Source organism: Emys orbicularis, chromosome 5 (genome assembly GCF_028017835.1).
Source record: "Emys orbicularis isolate rEmyOrb1 chromosome 5, rEmyOrb1.hap1, whole genome shotgun sequence".
NCBI lineage: Eukaryota > Metazoa > Chordata > Testudines > Emydidae > Emys > Emys orbicularis.
The window spans coordinates 36,204,219-36,219,248 of NC_088687.1; positions in this window are offsets into that span (position 1 = coordinate 36,204,219).

Genomic DNA, 15,030 nt, shown 5'->3' on the forward strand with positions numbered 1-15,030 from the left:
GTTACACTCCATATTCTTTATGAAAATATGCTTATGATATGGATATAACATAACTGAGATATACTTTATGCTAGATGGCTCATGTAAGATATCACTGGAAAGGTTATGATTTACTGAATGTGATTATCCAATTTGTATGCGTGACTGGTTGGATCACAGAACCCCCCTTGGGAGCTGCCACCTGATGTGCCAAGACTACCTCTGCCCTGTCAGCTTAGGACTTCAGTGCCCTGCCTGGTTTGAGCCAGACTCGCTAGCCTGCTTCAAACCCACACCCAGGTCTGAACCACCTCCCCTAACAGCTGTAGCCTTACCTGAAAGCAGCTAACAGAAGTGTTCTCATCTTTAACACTCAGATGCCCAACTCCCAATGGGGTCTAAACCCAAATAAATCCGTTTTACCCTGTATAAAGCTTATACAGGGTAAACTCATAAATTGTTCGCCCTCTATAACACTGATAGAGAGAGAGATGCACAGCTGTTTGCCCACCCAGGTATTAACACATACTCTGAGTTAATTAATAAGTAAAAAGTGATTTTATTAAATACAGAAAGTAGGATTTAAGTGGTTCCAAGTAGTGACAGACAGAACAAAGTGAATTACCAAGTAAAATAAAATAAAACACGCAAATCTAAACCTAATACAGTAATACAACTGAATACAGGTAAAATCTCACCCTTAGAGATGTTTCAATAAGTTTCTTTTCTCAGATTGGACACCTTCCAGGACTGGGCACAATCCTTTCCCCTGGTACAGCTCTTGTTCCAGCTCAGATGGTAGCTAGGGGATTCTTCATGATGGCTCCCCTTTGTTCTGTATCACCCACTTATATATCTTTTGCATAAGGCAGGAATCCTTTGTCCCTCTGGGTTCCCACCCCTCCTCACTGGAAAAGCACCGGGTTAAAGATGGATTCCAGTTCAGGTGACATGATCACATGTCACTGTAAGACCCCAAACCTTCATTCCTCCCAGCCTGACTCACAGGAAGGCTTGCCTGCAAACACAGCCATCCACAGTCAATTGTCCTGGTTGATGGGAGCCATCGAGATTCCAAACCACCATTACTTGCCCACACTTTGCATAATTACAATAGGCCCTCAGAGCTATATTTCATATTTCTAGTTTTAGATACAAGAGTGATACATTTATAGAAATAGGATAAACACAATCAGTGGATTATAAGCTTTGTAATAATACCTTATAAAAGACCTTTTGCATGAAGCATATTCCAGTTACATTATATTCACTCATTAGCATATTTTTATAAAATCATATAGACTGCAACGTCACAGTATGCTTGTATCATTTCTGTATCTGAAATTAGGAAATTTGACCATGTATCTATATTTCAAATGTGCTACCATGGGTGTCACCCACAACCTGCCCTTCAGGTACAGCAATGAAAAAGCCAGACAGTGCGGATGGCCCATTAGGAAGGGCAATGGACTGTAAAAGAACTTAGTCTTCCTGTGGACGCTCCAGACTGCCTGCGAGTAATGGGTGCTGTAGCCCTGCAGAGACATGGATCTGAGTCACCCGATACTGGACCCACCCCTGGGAATGCCAGTGTTTTTCCACTGGAAGACAAAGGGTTCCCGCCATACCCAAAAGCTATATAAGGCAGGAGAGAAATCATCGTGGTTCTCCTCTGGCTCCCCACCCAAAGAGACACTGAAAAAAACACCTGGAAGCAAGAACTGAACTGGGGGGAGAAGAGTTGAACCCAGGCTGGAAGGGCGTCTAGCCTGAGTAATAATACTGGAAGTCTCAAGCTGCAGGCCAGTGCAGCTGACTTTCCAGACTCTCTCTAATCTGCCTGTGACAATATTTAGGGTGAGAAATTACTATTTGTAGCCAATTTCTTTAGTGAATCCAGCTTAGTTTGCGTGTTTGTTTTATTTGCTTAGTAATCTGCTTTGTTCTGTTTGCTATCCCTTTAACCACTTAAAATCTGCCTTTTATAGTTAATAAAATTTGTTTTGTTTACTATTAAACCCAGTTTATGTAATTTCTAACTGGAGGCAAGAAGTGGTGGATATCTCTCTTCACATTGAGGAAGAGGGCGAATTTTTATGAGCTTGCGCTGTGCAGAACTTTCTATACAGTGAAAGACAATATTATTTTGGGTTTATCTCCCAAAAGGGGTGTGCATGTGAGTGCTGGGGGAGCCCTCTCACACAGAGCTGACTTCAGTCTGTGTCTGCAGTGGGGTGTGGCCCTACGTGTGTGTGTGTGTGTGTGCGCGCTGCAAGAAGCCGGAGAGCCTAATTCGGCAAAACAGGGAGAGGGAATCCAGGCTGGTGGAGCAGGAGAGGCTCAGTGAAACCCTAGTACATCAGGTGGCATCCCAGATAGGGGGATCAAACCAGTCACACAACCCCCTCAGGCTCTCCATCTGAACAGCATCTTTTGGGGGGTCTACATTTGTCCAGGTAGAGGTGGGAACAGAGAGTAATTGTCTCCACACAATATAATCTCCCTGATAACCTTGGTCAGTTCTTGTAGAATTTCTCATGAACATTAATGTTGATTCTGTCAATATTCCTTTCTGAGAAAACCTCCTCAACATCTTTTAGCTGCCTCTAAGGGGATATGGCAAAGCTTCTGGCAAGGGCCAATGGGAGCATGACTACTGAGCCTGTCTGACATGGAGGACAGAAGGACAGGGAGCAGTAGAGATGAACCCCCCGCACAGGTGATCTCTTATCCACTGGATTCCCCCCCCCAAAAAAGGGGAGCTTTAGGGCCCCGCTCTCTCTTTATTGCGTGGTAAATGAATACCCCTTTTCCCCAACATCCATTGTAGTGGGTCATGCAACTTATGCCATCCCTTATTTTTTTCCATAGAGTGTCATGATTTGCCCATTTCTTTGGTGACTGACTCCCTGCCAATAGTTTGTTATACAATGGTTGCCCTTCCCCCATCCCTCCACTTAACTTTAATCCCTTTTACCATAAAATTAGTAATTGGGTAACAAATTCATGAAGCGCTGCATCAAACAGATCATGAAGTTCATCCCCTCTGTTCACTTAAAAGAAATAAAGTTTCCTTTATGTTCAAGACATATGCTGGTCATAGTAGTTGTATTGGGAGCTAGTACAGGTGGTTAATTTGAATGTATAGGACTTAGATCTTGGGCGAAAAACCCTGTTATCAGCTGAAGTTTTTTAGGTATGTGTTGCCAGAAAAGTTAGTTCCTTGCCTGAATCTATCTCATTTACTGAGAATCATTCTTATGGCATCACAAATGTTATAATGTCCGCAAAAATAGATATAGACATGTGATAGGGCAGCAATACTCAGACCTTAGTGGTCCAGGAGCCAAATTATGGATCAACATTACCCAAAAGAGCCACAGTGAATTCATTGGTTCATTTACTATTTTATTTATAATTCTCACAGCAAAAATGACTAAGTATTCTACAATTGGTTAATAAAACAGTAAAGTGTTTTAATATCATGTGGTGCTAAGAGCTGCAGAGACACATTAAAGAGCCACTTGCGGCTCCCAAGGCTCAGTCTGAGCATCACTGTGATAGGATCAGGTTCTGCTGTCCTGTCTCAGGTGGAGTGACATTTACTCTACAAGAATTAGCAGTGATAGCAGTTGTTCTGCTTCCCAAAGATACTAGTCAGCGGGTGTAAAGGTACGGCCTGTGCTGCAGTCGTCATTGTCGTCTTCTGATTATTTATATCACCATAGCACCGAGGAGCCCAAGTGCAGGCCCTGGATCCCGCTGTTCTAGGTGTAGTACAAACACAGCCTCTTTGTATCATTCTTTTTAACGCTGACCCCAAATAAATGCTATTCTTTAATCAATAATCTCAAACCGTATATTGAACAAATCCCTTCTCTAAAAAAAATGAGGATTAATAAGCACATCATGTCACACGTTGATCAACTTCCAATGCAAATCTGCTACATACATCCTTGTACCATAAATCAATAGTTATTTCTCAAACTGTGTATTAATACATAATTAACTTATTTCCTCACCCATCTTGTCTCTCTTACTGATCTACTGTCTGTTTGTAAATGTTAACGGATTCTTGCCATTAAACAGTATTCCTTACAGGACAATATTGTGATACACAAAAATAAACAAATTCATGGGCAAGAGTTAAGGTGGTGATTTTTGTAAAGAAATGTACCTTTCTCTATAATAAGAAAGTAACCTAAGGGAGATGGGTACCAAACTCCCATAGACTCCTTTGGAACTCTCGGCAATATATTTATCATGTGGGCAATGTAAAATTTAGAATGTCATTAATTATTCATTTCCTTGCTTGTAAGTGCTTGGATTTTGTACGTAAGTGGTGTGCTACATTGCTGTGGGGGTTTGTTTTTTTTTGTAACTAAGGGTACGTCTACCCTTACCTCCGGGTCCGACGGCAGGCAATCGATGTTCTGGGATCGACCCCGGAAGTGCTCGCCGTCGACGCCGGTACTCCAGCTCAGCGAGAGGAGTACGTGGCATCGACGGGGGAGCCTGCCTGCCGCGTCTGGACCCGCGGTAAGTTCGGACTAAGGTACTTCGAATTCAGCTACGTTATTAACGTAGCTGAATTTGCGTACCTTAGTCCGAAGTGGGGGGGTAGTGTGGACCAGGCCTTAGCAACCTTAAGTAGGTTATTAAATTAAGCTGCTTATTTTTTAAAAAATTAATATAAAGTAACAGGTGACTGTCACCTTAAGGAAGTAAGGACTAGGGATCAGTCAACAGCTGTTCTATGGTGTCCCTTTAAGATTCCTGGGACTTCTAGCATAGATGAAGATCTGTGAAAGGGCAAAGGCAGGTGTTGGGGAAGAGGAAGATGATCTCAGGGGAATAGTTAATGTCGGGGGGAAGCCCAGGTTGTTGTTGCTTTGAGGGCTTGGGACCAGGAGCCTTGGAAAGTGAGCAGAGCAAAGCTCCCCTCTCTCCCAGCCAGCTGAGATATACTCTGGGCAAGACAACGATATCTAGTCTGTCTCCTCCCTCAGAACAGGATAAACACCAGCAGGGAATGGCCAGCTACCCTCTCCCAGCCCCCAGGAGGAGATCTGTGGGACTTGCGAGCAGAGGAGAAGGCTCTGTGAACCAATGCAGACACCAGAAGGGGGGGGGGGCACATGGGACTCCTGAATGAAGAAGGATGGGTCCAAAGGCCTTAAAAGACTGTATTTGAAAAAAGACTAAATTCCCCCCCGATTAACGGGGGAATACTCTGGCCTGAGAGTAAGTCATTACCAAGGAGGGAACTGAGCCTAGGGGGCACCTTGTGATGGCATCCATTCACTAAAATCATAAAAAAATTGTGTGTGTGCATACAGGAATGTGTCAGTAACACACATGCTGACTAGAGATGTTTGAATATTATTCACTGAATAATGTATATCCAATTTTTCAGCAATTAGACAACTAGATCTTTTGCTAACTTTAGGTGAAATTCACACCTATATTGAGGGCACAAGATTCATATACTAATCAAGTCTTCAAAATAGGACTTAAGTAGGACTTAGGTAGGGTATGGGGCTGCACTGGTCCTCTAGACAGACAGGAGGTCATTTAATTTTATTTGCAGAGTTCAGCCAGTTCTGTGGCTGGGTGACTACTGCTCATCAAATAACTTATTCAATGTCTAACAGCAAATAAATTACTTTTCAAATGACTTTCATGTCAGAGCTAAAGCTGGTCAAACAATGCAGGAAGTATGCAGCTGATGAAGGAGTTTAAGGTTTATCGCTCAATAATACAGTGGTATCAGGATGTCTGGAATTAATACTGGTAACTTATTTAGTGCAATTCCCCAGTTACAGTAAATCCTCTTTTCTGTACACTAGAAGCTAATGCCTGGTGATAGTTACACATTGCCATAGAAACTAGGACAGGTTCATCTGTAAATCAAAGGTTATAAAACAAAATTTGTCATTATAGATTGAAGTTGCCCCAAACCCATTTCCTTACAAAACATCCCATTATTTTGACTCAAGCACATCTTTGTGTGTGTCAACATGGTTTCTGTTGGTTTAAGGAGGATTCACCTTAAAGTTTTGTACAAGATAATGCACTGGTTTTGTGTGTTTGCAGTTTGCAAATGCTAGAGTGACAGCACAAGCTCTCTGGGGGATAGTTGTAAGCCAGCGCATTGATGACTCATTGTATATGATGTTGTTTCACACTATAGTTGTTTGCTCTACATACTGTACATATGTGCAAGTCAATAAAATAAAATTCAAACGTGAATACAGCATGGGAACAGCTATATTTATGCAGTATATTTCACATCCAAATTCACAGGGATTTGGACAATTTTTTGTCAGAGGGTGAAGTTCACCCTTCTTCAGAGGACAAAAAATTTCACGTAACATAGGGCTTATGTGGAACCGAAGGGTACATCTACACTGCATTTTGAAAGCTGCTGCAGCAAGTCTCAGACTTGAGCTCGTGGTATTCATGCTATGACACTAAAAACAACTGCATGAATGTTTGGGCTTGGCTCTGAAGCCTAGATGGAGGCTGGGCTGAGTCTAAACATTTACCCTGCTGTTTGTAGCACGAGCCCAAGTCTGTAGACCTAGTCCTTGAGACTCACTGCAGAGGGTTTTTAAAATGCAGTGTAGACATACAGAGTGGTGCATAGGCTGTGTGTTGACCTTCTGAAGGAGGCAAAGTTCATGCAGAGTGTGGAGCAAGTGTTCTGAAGGTTTCTGATGTTGTAAGCTTTTTGGGGGCATGGACTGTCTCTTTGTTCTGGGTTTGTATAGCACCTAGCACAATGGGGTGCTGGTTCATGACTGGGGGCTCCTAAGTGTTAACACAATACAAGCAAATATATAATAAAATAATAATAATTAGGGTGACCTTAGGTGCTTCCCATCAGCAGGAAAGCGGAGAAATTTGCTGCTGGCGGGCAGCGCTACTTTTAGAGCTGATCCCCTGGGCGGTGCAGAGCTCAGAGGGTCAGCCCCAGCCAGAGGCGGAGTGCAGCTCTGGCAAGTCCTGTGCACGGGGGGCAGCATGGCTCGGGCGAGCCCCAGGCAGTCCTGTTTTTACTTTCAGAAATATGGCCACCTTCATAATGCACTTTGCTTTTATTTTGAAAGGATTGAGAGTCTGCCAAAGGGTAGCTTGCTTCTCCCCCTCTTCCCCCCTTTTCTGCAGAGCTCAACCCAAACTTGAATCACTGCATTTTGCAGTGGGAGGGATTAATTTGTTATGTTGCCACATTTAAAAAAAAACAACTGTGATTCTGTAAATATAATTTAAAAACATATCTAGATTTGATTATACTCTGAAAGCTTCTCCTGGGAATAATTCGAGTCTGAGGCCAGTTCAGTAATGGCTGTGTGACCCTCTCAGAAAGTTTGTCTCTTCCCAAAAGAAATAATAAGGATCTGAGATAACTATTATGTTATTTCTGTCCCTCTGATGTTCTTAACTGTTCCCTTAGGCCTCATCTCCTCTCACTAGGAAAAAAAAATCCAATATTTTATTGATAGATTTCAAACCCTTAGGGACATTTTACTGAACATATAAAAGCAACTCCAACTATTGTTGCATACCCTCAGTGAACACAGGAGGGAAAAGGCATGGTCTGTCCAGGAAATATTTTCTCAAAATAACTGATTCTTTTTCAGCTAAACTAGGAAAAAAATCTGCACTCTTAAATCAAAAACAAAAACCCCCTTAGTCAATGAATTTATATTAAACATATGGCCTGATCCAAAGCCACTGAAGTCAATGGACTTGAAGTCTTTCCATTGACTTCAGTGGGCTTTGGATCAGGCGCATATAAATTCCCCTTTGTGTGAAGTACCAGACCATTTCAGACAATGCTGTCAACCCTTTGCCAGCGAGAGTCCTCACCAAGACTTAAATAATAATAAAAACAATAAATTAATGGAGATATCCTATCTCTTAGAACTGGAAGGAACCTTAAAAGACCCCTGCCTTCACTAGCAGGACCAAGTACTGATTTTGCCCCAGATCCCTAAGTGGCCCCCTTGAGAATTGAACTCACAACCCTGGGTTTAGCAGGCCAATGCTCAAACCACTGAGCTATCCCTCCCCCCCTTGGTTGTGCTCCTGTGCCCTGTAATGTGGACTGCAAGTACGTTCATGTTAACCGAGTGTTCTGTAATGATCATTTGAACATCTTGGGGAACTAGGATGTCTGCTACAGCATCATGGCCTTGTTGGCCATGATCCACATCCTTTTGTTCAACTGAAAATCCCAATCCACTGTTCCTTAAGATCCCTAAACTAGTATGCTCATATCAGTTAGACAGATTTAAATTTTTTATTACAGTTAATGTTTAAAATTAAATAGACACAAGTTAAGAGGGAAGGTACGTACATCTGGGGTCAGGCTTGAGTTATGAGGGATTACAGGTATCGGTTGCAAGGGTGAAGAGATACATACATATCACATAACCGGCATAGACCCAGATTGGGGTGCAAGAGTTTTTAAAGTGTCAGTGGATAAGTGGGCTCGGGTACGCCACCCATGGAATGTATAAGGAGTCCAAGTCAGTATTGGTGTAGTGAATAAGTAGATGAGTGGGATGCGTCCCTTGGTTTGTCAGGGAAGGAAGTGGGTTATTTCCCTGGTCGGCGGTCTCAATTACTCAGTGTGGTATTGACGATGTCCTGTGATGTGTTCCGTATAAATGTCTCTGGACCACCTGATGGTGTCGGACACCATGAGCTATCTCATGAGCCAGGCGTAGCGCCGACCGACTCCACATGCTCTCAGAACCGGCTCATTGTGGGGGTCCCACGAGCCCAGGGCTCCCACAATCAGGGCATGTATCTGGACCTCGTAGCCCTGGGCTCTCAGGGTTTCGGCCAGTGGGGTGTACTTCGACGCCTTCTGGGCTCGGGCCTCGTGGAAGGCCGGTGACCTGTTTTCTAATGGCAACGTGACGTCTACCATGAGGACCTTCTTCTTTTCTGCGTCCATCATAACGATGTTGGGTCGCAGTCTGCTGCCTGTACCGGGGATGGCCGAGTCGAGGGTGATCTTCCCCAGGGATGGCGGGATGGCTTTCACCAGCCGGTTCTAGATGGTGTTGTGCGGTGCCGCCAGGCTCCGGAGTGCTGTTTGCATCCACACAGGACATGGGGCAGGGTCTCGTTTGCGTAGCCGCACTTCCTGCAGCGCTTGTCCCGGTTGCCGTGGCGGATGGCTCTGTTGAGGGGAACGCAGTTGAGTCTGGCCCTGTGGATGAACCACCAGTTGGCGAACCTGGTGAAGCTGTCACCGGGGAGGAAGTGGTTGCTGGCGTCCCGGTTGCTGGCGTCCCACTTGCTGGACACCTTGAACACCTTGCCCTGGTCCGGCTTCTGCTTGAGGTTCTCGGCCTAGTGGTAGCGGATGGCGTCTTTCAGGGTCCTTTCCAGCATAGCTCTGGCGGTCGGGGGGATGATGGTGTGGTCCGGGGTCTTTATGCATGGCACCAGTATTCCTAGCTCCCGGCGCTCCTCACACCACTTCCAGCGGCAGCTGATCCTCTTTCCGAGGTGTCTCAAGGTGTTGCGGGTGCGGGACCAGAAAGAAGACAGGTATCCCCCCTCTCTCCCGAACTCAGCCTCCAGGGAGCCGCTGAGGTAAGTGGTGATGTCCTGCTCGGAGGGGGCCCTGGCGATGCGTTTCCTGACCACGTCCCGTACGGCTTCCTGTGTGATGCTCCTCACCATCGGGTCCGGGCACGTCAGGAGGCAGAAGGCGTGGGTCATGACTGCCACGTCACACAGGTCACTCATCCGAGGTACGTTGGCGCCGCCCTGCCTGTGGGAAATGTAGATGATCCCCCAATCCCTTTTGTCTCTGAAGTCCGGCTCCAGCTGTCGAGGCATAGGAATTTGGATCAGATGATAGAAGGATGGTGGCACTCAAAACCTTGCACTCCAAATGTGAATGACTCTAGGTTTGGTGGAACCACTCAGGCAGGGAGCTAAGCAGGAGTTAGGGAAAAGGAATTCATACAGGTAGGCCAGAGGATTACAGCACAGCCCCTCTATCGGCTCTTTCAGACTCTGGGTTGGAAAGGTGGCTGCTTCCTCTCTCTGTCACCTCCATGCCACTTTCTAACCATGGAGAACAAATTCAGTCTTGATAATAAACAGGTATAATGTGGCAAAGGGGTAATAGACAGCAGAGCTGAATGGGATCCTTCTTGTTTTTCAAAAAGCATTTCAGTTCACTTGTAATTTCCCTAAAGTGGACCATAGTGTTGTGTTGTAGTGAAAAACTAATGAGGATTTTGAAAAGGCCTTGAAAAGAATGAGTACCTCCTACAAACCTTTCTTAAGTCTTTTTTACTCAATAGTTGTGTTCTGCATATTTTTTAACTGTAATGTATCAGATCTCTAGTTCTGAGCATGTTATTTCTGAATTTCCTGGATTCTGTGGATTTAAACTTCAAACTTATTTAAAATGTAGGATTAATGCTCCTATTTTGCAATTAAGTAAACATATATTACACACACCCTCATAAATGAATACATGTTCACACATTTCAGTGAAGACTTTAAACAAAATGAACATGCTACAGGTATCCATCCCACTTTGCAGTTAAATTCAATGCCTCTGATGGATTTCCCTAAACTGTTGCTAGGAGACCAAGATACTGCCTAACAAAGGACATATTGATAGATTCTTTTTGTAAAATTTTTCAATCTTGTTATGGTAAATGCTGTTTCATTTAAAATGGATGTCATAGGATCTATTAATACAGCTGTTGCAGTGGAGAAATTGTACATGTCGAGAGAAGGATGAAATTTTTCCATCATGAATGCTGTTTTTTTTAAACGATGATTTTCAGCGTGTTTAGTGCAGGGCTAGTATAATGAATGCATTACTCATTGGTATTTTTCCTCCTTCCTTGCCTCCATTATTTCTCTTTCTGGGAACACATTTAGCTTATTATTAAGGTTTCCATTACTCTTATGGGAAGCATTGATTCTTTCATTTACTTTAAAACAGAACAAATTATTCATGACTCCTGACATCATAGGATTTTGGCATGTGGGTAGCTGAATGCAATGGCAAATTAGGACAAACTGTTCCTTTAGAACCTGGAGTACCTCTAAATTAAACCCTAGACTGCATGGGAATCTAGTTATGAGGGGAAACAACAACACTGCAGAGATACAAAGGTCCAGAGCTGTGAATTCTCATTGAAAGAGTTGATTTCTTCAGGGTGATGAGTTTCTCCCTTTTGGGGGGTAACAACAAACCAAAAACCACCCCCAATAAAATAAAACACTTCTCTGGAGAGTAAGGTGAGCTAAAGCCTAGCAACTATGTTCAGATCTGTTCACTGTCACCCCAGTAGTTTATTATTCAATAGCACAATGAGCGTACTTGGCACCTTGCTTGTTTCCAGGGACCCTGGCTCCAGGGCAGACCCTCTGTGCAGACTGCCCTAAGCCAAGCACCCCAGAGCTTCCAGGGTCTGCAGCTCTGGGGTATCCCCCATGCCAGGGCTTCCAGGTTCCCTGTCATGTAGCCAACTTCTCAGTCTAGCTCTTAGCTACACGTGAGGGAGTCTGGAAGCACTGAGCCTCAGCTTGAACTGGGCTCTCAGGAGTTCCAGGGTCCTTGAGGTGGAGCTGGGAGCCTGGAAACCCTGGGAGTCTTAGCTCTTACTGGGATCTGGCTCCTGGTTCCTCAGCTGGGAACCTGGAAGCCAAGAGAATCCCAGCTTGGGCCAGGGGCTCAGGGCTTCCAGACTCCCTGCGGTGGAGCCAGGAGGGTCCTGGGAGACCTAGCAGCTGCTGTCTGAAGTTGATCTTCAGTTTCACTCAACAGTTTCAATGATCCCTGGAAACGTATTGTGTCTTGAAACACTAGGTGTTGGTATTTCCAAAATGATTTTCTGGCGACTTCTGGTTTGTGAGAAATTTTAACAAAATTGGTTTTATTCTGATTCAACACAAAACCAAAATTTGAAATAGCAACATTTCTCATGGGCTGGAGATTGCAAGTTTCAGCCAGCTCTATGTGCGTAGCCACAATGGTACTTGCTCCCCCTCCCAGTTAGATAATGCATATATCTCGCATGGGTGTTCAAAGCCAATGAATTCATGTATTGGAGAGAACACTGTTTGGGTGCCAGTCTGTAATAAGAACCTATGTCTGCAAATGACAGCCACGGTTACTATATAAATCTCTCTCACACTTGTGTGCACACAACTGCACTAGAACCCCGGTTCTTCAAAACACAGGCATCCCCCACTTGCACTAAAGAAAAACTCCCATTGCTGCTAAACAGCAGGTCCCTTATCTTCTCAGTATTGTGGGTCACCCCAAAGAGGACAGTTTTATTTGCTCATAAATGGAAAGTCAATTTGTCACAACGAGGATGTATGGGGGAGCGGTTTGGGTCTTCTGTAAGGGAGAAGGGGAAGGGGAAAAGGTGGCCACTGTGGGACAGAGAGTTTGGGGAGAGGGGGGGGGAATAAAAGATTTTAAAAAACAGATTGTGAAGAAGAGGGGGCTTAGAAGGAAACAAATCAAATAAGATATGGAAAAAGGACTGACACATGGACAGCAAGTGTGGGGAAGAGGAAAAACAACAGAGGAAATTAATGGAAGAGAAAAGGGAAAGAAAACATGGAAGAGGGAGGTTTCTTTTTTCCTTGTAACTGACTTTGTGTAAAGCGTGTGTGTGTGTTTGTTTAAAAAAATGTGAAGCTACAATCAAATGGTGATTTGGGCTTGTTGTTAAAAACCATCAGAAAGCCATCTAGAACTCTTCCCAGCTGAGAGCAATGCCTTTTTTCTGCACCCCTTCTCTTTGGGCATTCTACTTGACCCATGTTTTCTTTTTTGAAAACTGTAACAGGTATTTGCTACCCCAAGTGCTCCCAACCTCTAGCATTCATGTGCTTCACAGCTCCCACTGAGCTCCATGCTCTCTCCACCCCTGAACTTCAGACAGCTTCAAATGTTGTGATGGGCAGTCCTCCAGAGCCACACCATGGGCCTGTACTCCCTGCAGATTACTTGCCCACTGTTGCTCTTGGGCTTGATCCAAAGCCCATTGAAGCCAATGTGAATCTCTCTATTAATTGGAATGGAATGTGGGTCAGGCACCTCTGTGTGGAGGCCACACACACATAGTGGAATGCATGTCTATTAGGTGATTGTGTTGTTTTGATTTGTAATGGAAAAGTTCTGCTCACCAAAGAATTAATTTCAAAGAGGCCTGCATAAACAGCAGCAGTGAATCTGGATCTCTATCCCTTGGAAGGCATTTATAGCTGTTCAGTGAATTTCCTTCACCAAACTTGACTTAGAGCACTTTAAGTCACTCAAATGTAGCTGAACTTGGTCTCTACTTCCTCAGGTTCAGCTGTTAAACAATTTAATTTTTTTTTTGTCCTTTGAAAATTTCTGTGCCACTGATCAAACAACGTTTCCACCTTCTTGATCGCTTTAGCATAGGGACAACTGTTAGCCATGTATTTCTTGAGCTTATGTGTTGGAAAGTCAAAGTCGGAAAGGCCATTTGATTGAAGTGGGTGCACAGAAGAAACCTGCAGCTGCAAGCACAAGGTACTGTCTCCTCTGATTGCCTTTGCAGTTGCAAGGAAAAGCCTCACTTCTCTAGTTCCCATTATCTGTCAACCACAGGCACTCACTTTCCCCAGCTGCACCAAATTTAATATTTTAAGCACCCGAATATAACTTTCAGCTGTCAGAAATAGCTTCAGACTTGCAAAGAGTGTGAGGGAGAGGGAGGAGTCTTCACTGAGTCTAGCAGAATTAGCCACTGAATGAGCCTTCCACTAGCTTCTCAGGCTAGCTACTGCTGATATATCTAGAACTCCTCAGCTCATATAGTGCTATACTCTTTCTTCCTCTCTGTTCCCCACTCTCTACACTTCACGCTACTAGGTACCATAATTCTCCAAAGACACAATATAGCCAGGAGTAGCCAGAGAACCAAAGGATGTAATCAGAGACCTCACAGGTATTTTTATGTTTATCTTCTGTGAAATCCAACCACACTGAATATGAATTTAGCTAAATAGTCCTGCTAAAATGATCAGCAATTAAAATAGTAATAGTTTAAATGATGATCAATAACCTGCAGAGTTAGCATCCTACTGAGATGAATATTTAAAAATAAACGGTACAAAAGATTTGAAGAGTCAGTTGTCGATCATTGGGGGAACATACAGAGTATGGGGGGGATGTTGTTATGTCAGGGTTGGCAGCACATATAATACATACAGACTGTGATGTCTCCAATGGAGGGGTAAGCGGTGGGCGAGATCAAGACACAGTTGGTAAGCGGTGAGGGTCAATCATCCGCATAGGGGGTAAAAATAGTCATGGGTACGAGTAGGTGGGCTGGGTAATGGTGATGGGGCGACCCTCACGTGGTGGGATTCGGTTAGGTTGGGTAGGTTCGGGGTTCAGCGAAAGAGGCCCAGCGGGGGGGAGGGGTTAATAGGTCCCTTCCCCCTAGTGGGTGGGTGAGGTCTCCCCGGCTCACTCTTGGCATTGGCGGTGGCCGGTGAGGTTGGGTGGGTTCAGGGCTCAAGGGATAAGGCCCATCGGGGGGGGGGGGTATACAGGCCCCTTTCCCCTTGCGGGTGGGCGAGGTCCCACCGGCTCACTCTCGTTATCGGCGGTGGCCGGTGGGGTTGTACACTCCCATTTATCCTAATTCCCTTTTTTTCAAAAATCCTAGTTATCTGAATCCACAGTGTGTCCCCCAAGTAGCCCTATGTTAGTTAATCATCCACTAATAGCTTTTTGATTAGCCTCTTGGCACCTGGTGAGTGTTAATCAACAGCTTTGTATTTGTATAGTAGGTCTGAACGGTTACCTGCTGTTACGGAGACCTCATTTTTTCTTCAGTAAGTTTCTGTATCAGTGAAACTGCAGCTCAAATTAGCATACCTGTTTATCCAAATACTTCATTATCCAAACATTTCTGATGTTCCCTAGGCCACTTGAATAAATGGGAGTATACTGTAGTCAGGGCCGGCTCCAGGCACCAGCTTACCAAGCAGGTGCTTGGG